Raw genomic sequence first — 10,575 nt, forward strand, 5'->3', positions numbered from 1 at the left:
GTATGGACTTGGGAGTTAGACAGACCAGGGAACAGGCATTGACTCTGCCCTTGACATTTATACTTAACCGTTTCACCCATTTTCCTCATCTGTTAAATGGGTATAGCACCAATCGTATAAGATACGTGTAAGGATAAAGGGAGAAAATGTATGTTAGGTCCTTACTATGCAGCAGGTGCTAACTCCATGCATGTGACATCTCTATGTTCTTCTGTGTGGAGCTGAAAGTCATGGCTCTGTGATGAGAATAGTGAGAGGCCAGATGCTGAACCATGGGTACTCCCCCAAAGCCAAACCCAGCCTGCCTCTGGATTACTCTAGGAATCAGAATCAAAATGAAGCACGGCCATTTTTACCATAGCTATGCCATGTGAGCCCTTAAGTTTCATAATAGCTACAAGTAATATTTAAGTCATTATATGGGTTCTAAGGCCAAATGAGCACAAACTTGGCAACCTACAGGAATTTATTCTCTTGCAGTGCTGGGTGCCCTGGCAGAAGTCTGAAATGAAGGTGTCAGCACGGACATGATCCTCTGAAGTTGTTTTTGCTTTTGTTCTTTAAGGGTTTTGGCCATAGGGCGTGTGCACTCACCAGAGAGAGCCAGTGAGAGGAAAAGTGAGAAATTATTCCCCAGGTTGATGGCCACGCAGCAATCCCTTCCCCACACTCCTGGGATTGTGGGCATGCGTGCACACACACACACACACTCACACACACACCCAGCATGAGTTTCAAGCCACCAAGGCTGAGACTCGAACTGCGCTGGCCATGCCTCAACCACTACATCACCTGCTGGCCCCTCAGTCCTCTGAAGGTTCTGGGAAATCCTTCACTGCCTTTTCCAGCTTCTGATAGCTCCTGAAGTTCCTTGGTTTGTGGCAACATAACTATAATTTCTGCTTCCATCTTCATTTGACCTTCTCTGCATCTCTGTGTCCTCTCCTCTTCATAGAAGGACAACAGTCTTTGATTGTGTGTCCATTTTAAATCAAGGACGATTTAGTCTCGAGATCCTTAACTAATTTTATCTACAAAGAGCCTATTTCAAAAAAATGTCACATTCCGAGGTTTGGGTAGACCTAATATTTGGGAGGACTATTGAACATACACTAACCACCTGTAATATAGATTGCTAAGTATCACCCCAAATCTACTCTTCCTTTCTTCCTTAGTAATATATACCACAATTTTTGAAATATCTTTTTTTTTTTTCTATAGGGCATGTGCACTCACCAGAAAGACAGAGAAAAACAGAGAGACAGAAAGCAATAAATCACCCCCAGGGAGGATGGCCACGCCATAATCCCTTCTCCTCCATTTTCCTCTCGGGATCTTGGGCATGCATGCACACACGCCTGGTGTGAGTTTAAGCCACTGGATCCAAGACTCAAACCACCGTCGACCACATGGGAGTCCAGCGACATAGCCATTATGCTAACTGCTGGTCCCAATTTTTGAAATATCTTTAAAATTTTTAATTGCTAGAGGGTCATGTACTTGCAAGAGAGAGAGAGAGAAAGCACTCCAATGTACCATGGTCATATTGCAATCCTTTTTCAGCTTTATATCCCATCAGGATTTTGGGCACATGCATGCATGTATCCAGCATTTTTCAAGCTGCAGGGTTTGGGATTCAAGCCATGATTAGCCAAATGGGATCCAGCTTTCTATACACACCGATTCAGCTTACTATGCAACTGCTACACTGTGAGGTCAGCCCTAAACCTCAGTTTTTAGTTAAACATAGGGATTTCCAAAATAAAGACTTCATTTCCCACCTTTGCAACTAAGATTATGATCATGTGACTAAGTTCTGTCCAATAAGATGCATTCAGAAATACTTGTGTGGTACAGATCCTTTTTTAAAAAATAATTATTTATTTAATTTTATGTATCATCATCACTATTTTTCGATTTTGACCAGAGACAAAGAGAGAGATAGGGAAAGTGTGAAAGCAAGCCACCAAATCTGGGACTTGAACCACAGGCAGCCACGTGGGAGTCCAGCACCTTAACCAATGAACATGCCCTCCTTCTCTAGTTCTCTTTCTTGCTTCCTGGCAAGTGGACACAGTGACTTGCTTTGAGCTGCCGTTTGGACTATAACATGGAAGACGCACATCGAGGATGCTAAGAGTGGGTCCCTGGCAACTTCAAGAAGCTGCCCTCTTCTGGGCTACCTTCTCTTTAGCTTTCATACTACAGAGAAATAAATGTCTAGGTTGTATAAATCACTATTATTTAGGAACTTTTTGCCACAGATAGCTGGACCTAATCCTGACAAATACACAATCTCTGTAATATGATGGATTTGAGACTTAAAATCTCAGATTAAAAATATCAGAATTGGGACCAGCAGTTGGCATAATGGCTATGTCGCTGAACTCCCATGTAGTCGACTGTGGTTCAAGTCCCAGACCCAGTGACTTAAACTCATGCCAAGTGCATGTGCATGCATGCCGAAGATCCCGAGAGGAGAATGGAGGAGAAGGGATTGTGGCATGGCCATCCCCTCTGAGGGGGTGGTTTCTTGCTTTCTCTCTGTTTTTCTCTGTCTTTCTGGCGAGTGCACATGCCCTATAGCAAAGACCTCTTCCAAAAAAAAAAAAATCAGAATTGTATTAAGGATTTTAATTTTTAAATGTGGTGGTTCCAAATAATCAGCCCTTCAACTCAGGGTCTCATTGGTATTTATTTATTTATTTTTTAGAGAGGTTTTCTCACTATAGGGCACGTGCGCTCGCCAGACAGACAGAGAGAGACATAGAGACAGAAAGCGAGAAATCACCCCCCAGGGGGGATGGTCACACCGCAATCCCTTCTCCTCCATTCTCCTCTTGGGATCTTGGGCACACACGCACACGCGCCCGGCGTGAGTTTTAAGCCACCGGGTCCGCGACGTGAACCGCAGTCGACTACGTGGGAGTCCAGCAACATAGCCATTACGCTAACTGCTGGTTCCCTATTTATTTAATTTTTTTAGAGAGATTTTTGCTATAGGCGAATGCACTTGCCCGAGAGACAGAGAGAAACAAAGGGACAGAAAATGAGAAATCTCCATCCCAGGGAGGATGGCCACACTGCAGTCTCTTTTCCTCCATTCTACTCTCAGGATCTTGGGCACACATGCACACGCTCCTGGCAAGAATTTTAAGCCGCCAAGTCCAGGACTCAAACCATGATCAACTACGTGGAAGTCCAGCCACAGAACCATTATGCCATCTGCTGGTTCCATCATTGGTATTTTAACTATGCTAACTTAGTCAATAATTGAGTGAAGCATTGTATTATATTTTTTGGTTTTGTTTACTTCCGAATTTCCTTGCCATGAGATAAACAAAATAAGATAACTTTCCGGCTAAAACGCTGCTTGACCAGGCCATGGCATTGCCAAAATCCAGCAGTTCTATTCACAGAGTAGCATCAGAGCACCATTACAATATGAATGGTGCCCCCTAATGGACACCCTGGATGTGTGCAATATGGCAGCCCTGCTGCTGTGGGAGGAAAAAGAAGCAGAAGATGGTCCCCCTCTTTGAGCAGTAATAATGATATTATAAGTGTAAAATGTTTAGTCTTTAAACTCTGAGTATTATATCACTGGAAGTAATCACTCAATGCTCAATTGCAGATAACAGAATTCACTCTCGATACTTTAAGAAGACAAGGTTGACTTATTGAATCCATAAAATGGCCTAAGCCATACTGCAATAAGTAATAGCCCCCCAAATCTCTTTCTCTTTCTTTTTTAATTGATTCGTGGAATTCAGTATTTTAGTGTGTGTGTGTGTGTGTGTGTGTGTGTGTGTGGTTTGTTTTGTTTTGTTAAGACTTTTGCTGTAGGGCGTATGCACACAATGGAGAGAGACAGAGAGGGAAAATGAAAAATCACCCCTCAGTTGATAATCCTTTCACCTCCATTATCCTCTTGGGATTCTGTGCATGTATGCTCACATGCCTGGCATGATTTTCAAGTTGTTTTTTCCAGGACACAAATGGCACTTGGCCAAGTGAGAGTCCAGCACCTTAACCACTATACCATCTGCCAGCCTCCAAATCACTCCTTTTTTTTAAAGGTTTGCTTATTGTATTCATGGTAGAGATAATGTGCATGCGAGAGAGAGAGAGAGAGGAAACCCTCAACTGCATCTGGTAAAGCAGTGCTCTCTTTCTCCTACCCTCCAGTTCGGCAGGATCTTGGGCACATGCACATGTGCCCAGTATGTTCAGGTCAACCAGCCTGGAGATTCAAACCTGCAGTGGTGCCTGTGGCTTCTACCGTAGTTCAGTATGCTGACTGTGCCGTAGAGGACAGATCCCAAATGTTTATAAGATGGTAAAAGTTTATTTGTCCTACACACTATGTGAATGTCCTGGATTAATGGGGTGATTTCATTCTGTGGCATCCTGGTTCCGAATGAATGGAGTAACCACTTTCTGGAATATTGCCATTGCAGAAAGTGAGAGGTGACGAATTGTGCACTGTTGTTTAAAGCTTGCATCCAGAAAGCTCACTTTTGTTCTCATTGGCTCAACCAAGTCACATGACCAAACTCAACAAGGAGGCAGGATAGAGCCCTTCTGTACTTAGAAAACAGAAAACCAGATGTCAGTTTAGCAAGCAGCACTAGTGACTTCTTTGCTTGTCTAATGATTGGAAGGATTCAAGGAGAGGGATCCAGGTTGAGCTTCCATGAACAATTCTGAGAACACCACAGAGCTGACCCATCAAGGGTGTTGCTGCCTCTGCAAAGACTGAGAAGCTACACCCATGATAGCTGATTCTAGGACTACACTGCTCCAGCCTCAATGATTTCAAAGCTCTCTTTTTCTTAGGCTTTTAAGGCACATCATTCACCTCCCAAAACCCTCAGAGTTAAAGACCAAATACTAAAACCTCCGCTACCCCTGCTATAGAAAGCCATTGGTCTCCAGAAAACTGGAAGACACATGTTTTCCATTTCAGTCATTTCCATCTTCTAATTTTTGCCTAGATACGTCTACTTGGTGGAAGTGAGGTTATATATTTTAAAAAACGAGCTGTAAGGAAATATGAAAAATGTAGCCTTGAACTTTCCACTCTCTACTGCTCAGTAAGACACTGTACAAGGTTTAAACTTAAGGAGTTGAGTGAAACATTCTCTACTATTAGCCATACATAAAATATTTCTTTATTGTTTCACAGTCTTCCATCCCTCTTTTCGGTTGATCTTTCACCTCACACAGACTGAACTCTTATTATTCCCAGGTGCAGCACTAGATGGTGGACAGGGGGGGGGCAGGAAGTGAGTAAAAGAGGTGGGAATAATGACCTGGTTTTAAATTGTGACCTACAAACATTTCTAGATCAGGCTTCACAATCCACAGAACTAAATTTGGAAACAAGTTTGCATGTGTGGCAACACATCTTTTTTTACACATACCGCAGGAAGTTGACTTTTTATAAAAATCATCCAAAATTAAATAATTTGAAATGTGTTGAAATCAAAAGGTTTATATATCCAGAAGGGAGAGGATGCTGTGGCAAAGAGTGTGAGTGGGAGGTAGAAGATGAAAAGCACTTAGGAGATTAGTTCCCTATGAATACTAACTGGTACCTTTAGGATTTTTCCTATTATAAGCAAGGAAATAAGTAAAATTTACTTTAATGAGCTGTGTAAATAGCACCAGATGAATAAGGTTAAGCTTCTTGTTCACCACCAAGAGAATAGAAGTATTTGCTTGAAGATGCAAAGATGTTTATAAAATTTTAGAGCCCTGTGAACATAGCTATTCTGTTGAATACACACACACACACACACACACACACACACACATGCACACACAAGTGGAAGCCAGCAAGTGGTGTGGTGGTTAAGACTCTGGACTCTCACATGACTTACTGCAATTTAAGTCTTGGACCTGGTGGCTTGCTTTCTCACTTCCTCTCTCTCTCTCTGGTAAATTAATAATAATTATTATTATAATAAGTGAATGAATAAACAAATATTACATAAATAAATCTAAAATTAAACCACACACAATTGTCTAACCATCATTATCATCCACTGAAAGACAATATTCTAATTCTCCTTCTTGTAATACCCTGTCTACCTCCACACACACCAATACCATCATCCCACTGCCTGTCAGCATCTCTGCAGTGGATTTTCAGATCAGCTATGTGGGTTTGTTTTCCTTTGAAGATTAAAAAAAAAAAAATTACTGACTGAAAACCACTTCATCAGCCCAACCAGTGGCATGGTGGTTAAGGTGGCTGGATCCTGCCTGGTCCACTGTACAGTTGAATCCTGGCCTCTATGGCTTGAGGAAAACACCTTGAGGATCTCCAGGATCCCAAAAAGAAGGAGAAATAGAGACGGGATTGTAATGCAACCATCCTTCATGGGGAGGGCTTTCTCACTTTCTCTCCCTCTCTCTTGCTCTCTGACTCTCTCCAGTCAGTGCATGCACCCTCTGGAAAATTAAAATAAAGAAAAAGAGGGAACCAGCAGTTAGCGTAATGGCTATGTCGCTGGACTCCCACGTAGTCGACCACGGTTCGCATCCCGGACCCGGTGGCTTAAAACTCACGCCGGGCGTATGTGCGTGCGTGCCCAAGATCCCAAGAGGAGAATGGAGGAGAAGGGATTGCGGCGTGACCATCCCCCCTGGGGGGTGATTTCTCGCTTTCTGTCTCTGTGTTTCTCTCTGTCTGTCTGGCGAGCACACATGCCCTATAGCAGAAAAAAAAAAACCCTCTCCCAAAAAAAAGAAAAGAAAAAGAAAGAAAACCATTCTATCATCCTAGTGTCTCATTCTCAACTAGTGTCTTCTTTTCTTTTTAAAAAATTTTGATGCAAGACACCTGAACTTGCCAGAGAGAGACACAGAGAGGAAAACAGAGAGGGAAAGCTAGAAAGTAACCCCTGCCCATGAGGAATGGTCATGCTCATGTCTCCTCTATCTCTCCTTTCTTTTAGTATTTTGTACATGTACACACACACACAGATATACACACACACACACACACACACACACACACACACACACACTGACCCATGTTGTCAGGTCCAAGGCTCAAAACATTTATCTGGCCATGTGAGATCCAGGTCACAGAAACTACTAGGTCATGAACTGGCCCAATACTTCCTTTTCTGTTAGCACTTAAACAGATTAAGTTTTTCACTTAAAAAAAAAAAAATCTTCCTTGGGCCAGCCATGAGGCATGGTGGTTAAGGGGGCTAGATCCAAAATGGCTGACTTCACGGTTTACGTCTCAAACTCAGAGGCTAGAAAAAACACCAGGTGTGTGTGTGTGTGTGTGTGTGTGTGTGTGTCCAAAATCCCAAGAGGCGGATGGAGGAGTAAGGATTGCAGCGTGGCCACCCCCAGGAGGGGGGGATTTCTCATTTTCGCTCTCTCTCTGATTCTCTCTGGTGAGTGCACACACCTTATAGCAAAAACTTAGATGAAATAATAAAATAAACCTTCCTCTTACTCCCATACTGCCCCCGAGCACCACCTGGCCCTCCTCCTCCCTTTCCAGCCTGCTCAGTGCCTGCCATGAGGGCGTCCCCACCTCCCCACTTCCCTCTTAGTCTCGGTCCATGATCCTCTGACTCATCTCCGATCCTTCTGCGAATCCGTCCTTGGCAAGGACAGCACCTTTTCTCCCAAATCCAGTGGGCACTTTTCTGTTTTTATTTTCCTTGGCCTCTCAACAGATTTAAAACTGTTGGACCATGTCTTTCTTTCTTTTTAATTTTTTTTAAAGAATTAGTTATTTAATTTTATTTATTCATTCATTTTATTTTTTAATTTGACCAGAGAGACACAGAGAGAGAGAGGGAATGTGAGAAAGCAAGCCACCAGCTCCGAAACTTGAACCGTGGTCGGCCATGTAGGAGTCCAGCACCCCTATCCCCCACGCCACCTGCCGGCCCCCGAAACATGTCTTTCTTTTACAAACATTAGTCTTGGATCCCCAAACCATTTTTCTCCCTATTTCCTTCCTACCTCTTTGGTATTTTGTCTCCAGTCCATTTAGAGATGTAATAAAATGCTAAATGGGACTTTTCTTAATGTCTCAAATGTAAGCTGAAAACAAATGGCATGTGCCTCCTTATTCAAAAGAGATGCGTTCTTTTAAGAGTAAGTGTAGACAGATCTTCTATGCCCCTCAACTCACTAGGCATTTGCCAGAGGATTTCTTGAGAACTGCTGGCCAAGCAGGAAGTGCTGGGGCATTTTTGTCTCCTCATATACAGGAGCTAAAGGGGGTTGCTACCACCTCAAACCAAGTGAGAGCGGCATAGTGAATACTTCAAGAAATGCAGCGTTGATATTTTTATTTATCCATTCTTTTTTTTTTTTTTTTTAATTTGACCAGAGTTAGACACACACAGAGAGAGAGGGAAAGTGAGAAAGCGAGCCACCAGGTCCAGGACTTGAACCGTAGTCAGCCATGTGGGAGTGTCCAGCACCTTAACCACCATGCCACCTGCTGGTCCCCAGCATTGATATTTTTCATGGAAAAACACTGGCCTCTTACTCCCAGCTGCATGGTTGCTGAAATGCAAAAACTCCTTGGCCCACCTTCAGGCTCTTACCAGAACCAGACACAAGAGTTTGGAGATCCCTCACACGGCCTTCATCATTTAAGATTCTGTGCAGTGAAGATGGAAGCTGGTTGGAAATACAGACGGAAGACAGTACTAAAGGCTCCGTTAGCAAAGGGAGCAGGGTGGATGGGGAGAGACGGTGGGTACAGCCTCCATTATCAGGCTTTAGAGAGTTTCCTCAGGGTCACCTAGATCATGTGAGGATGTAGTGGTCATCGGGCCATTTAAAAACATTCTAGTTCTTTCCACCTGGGCATGCAGATTAGACCTTCTCCCCATCTTTGAAGTTGAGCTTGGGTATACGGGCAGCTTTGGCCTAAAAACTATGGGCAGAAAGAGAGGCATCACTTCTGGGTTAGGGGCTGGAAGAATCAGTACAGGATTCTCCATGTTAATTTCCATTGCCCTGGTGATCACACAAACATGATTCAAGAGGGATTTTCCATCAACCTGAGCTTGCTATGACTCACGGCCATGTGGCATGAGTGAGAGTCAGGGTTCACCGAATTTTAGGGGCTGCTGTAGTGCAGCCTAGACTGGCCTGACTGATACAGCAAGGCAGCGTTTCTTGCAAGAGTCCTACCCAACAATGAGACTATATAGGGGCCACTTAGCCGAGCAGGAAAAAAGAGATGGAGTTGGAAGGGAATTGTAAAGGTCAGTCGGAGAATGGATTTCTGAGTCAAGGAAGAGAACTCTTTGGAGGTCCTCAAATGTGTGTGGGAAGATGAGAGATAAATAAGTGTCCTTAGAGAGCGCACATGGACCGCCACAAGAACATTTTTCCCTTTCATAAGAGACAGAGAGATGTATTTTATTTTATTTTTTTTATTTTTTTTTTTTTAGAGGTTTTTGCCTCACAGAGAAAGTGAGAAATCACCCCCTCTACAGAGACAGACAGAGACAGTAAAAGAGAAAGTGAGAAATCACCCTCCAGGAGGATGGCCATGCCAGTCCCTTTTGCTCCATTCTCCTCCCAGGATCTTGGGCACACACGCACATGTATCCAGTGTGATTTTCAAGCCACTGAGTATGGGACTTGAACCACAGTCAGCCATGTGGGAATCTAGTAATGTAACCCCTATGCCATCTGCTGGCCCCTTCCATGAGTATTTTTAAAGGCCACTTACAGACAATTAAATGAGATTCTTCATATTGACATGCTGCAATCCCTTCTTCATTATCTTCTTAGGATTTTGGGCACACACATACACACACCTGGGTTGAGTTTTCAGCCACCAGGTCCAGGACTCGAACTTTGGTTAACTATGTGGGAGTCCAGTAATATAACCACTTTGCCATCTGCAAGCTTAGAGATGTATTTTTGATAGGGTCTCATTGCAAACTTCCTGAGCCAGCATCCCACTTAGCTAGGATTACAGCATGTTGTGGGTTGGCCCATGAACCGAACCCAGGCTTCCTGTGCAGCTTCCAACCTCTTAACCAGTGATGTTACCCATGCACCACCACAGCTGCCCTCGAGGAGTGTTTTAACACTTGTCATGGCAGAGAGCATTTGATAGCCAACTACAAAAGAAATGATCTTGCCACATTTTCCTTTACTCTATCTTCCTAACTTAACTTGGAGGGAGTGGGAGCCAGAGAACAAATGGGGGGCAATATGGATGCAAGTGAAGGAGCTGACCATAACCCTTCTTCACTCCATGGCTGGGAGCTTGTGTCGGATTCAAACTGGAGGAATAAAAAGGCTTAGATGAAATGTGATATGCAAGTTTTTGTTTAAATTGGTCTGAATGTCTAAGTATATGAAAATGGGACTGTTTGAATACCAAGAAGTCACAAAAATTGATGGAACATGTTCAAGATACTGCCTCAGCTGTTGTGCTTTGAGTGCAATACTAGGAGAAGAATTAAGCTATTTTCTGAGTGTACCCTACCAAGCCCAATCAATTCAATAAACAAGCTCTGATTTCTTTCTTTCTTTTTTTTGAGAGGTTTTTGCTATAGG

This window comes from Tupaia chinensis, unplaced genomic scaffold (genome assembly GCF_000334495.1).
Source record: "Tupaia chinensis unplaced genomic scaffold, TupChi_1.0 Scaffold000215_1, whole genome shotgun sequence".
Classification (NCBI taxonomy): Eukaryota; Metazoa; Chordata; class Mammalia; order Scandentia; family Tupaiidae; genus Tupaia; species Tupaia belangeri.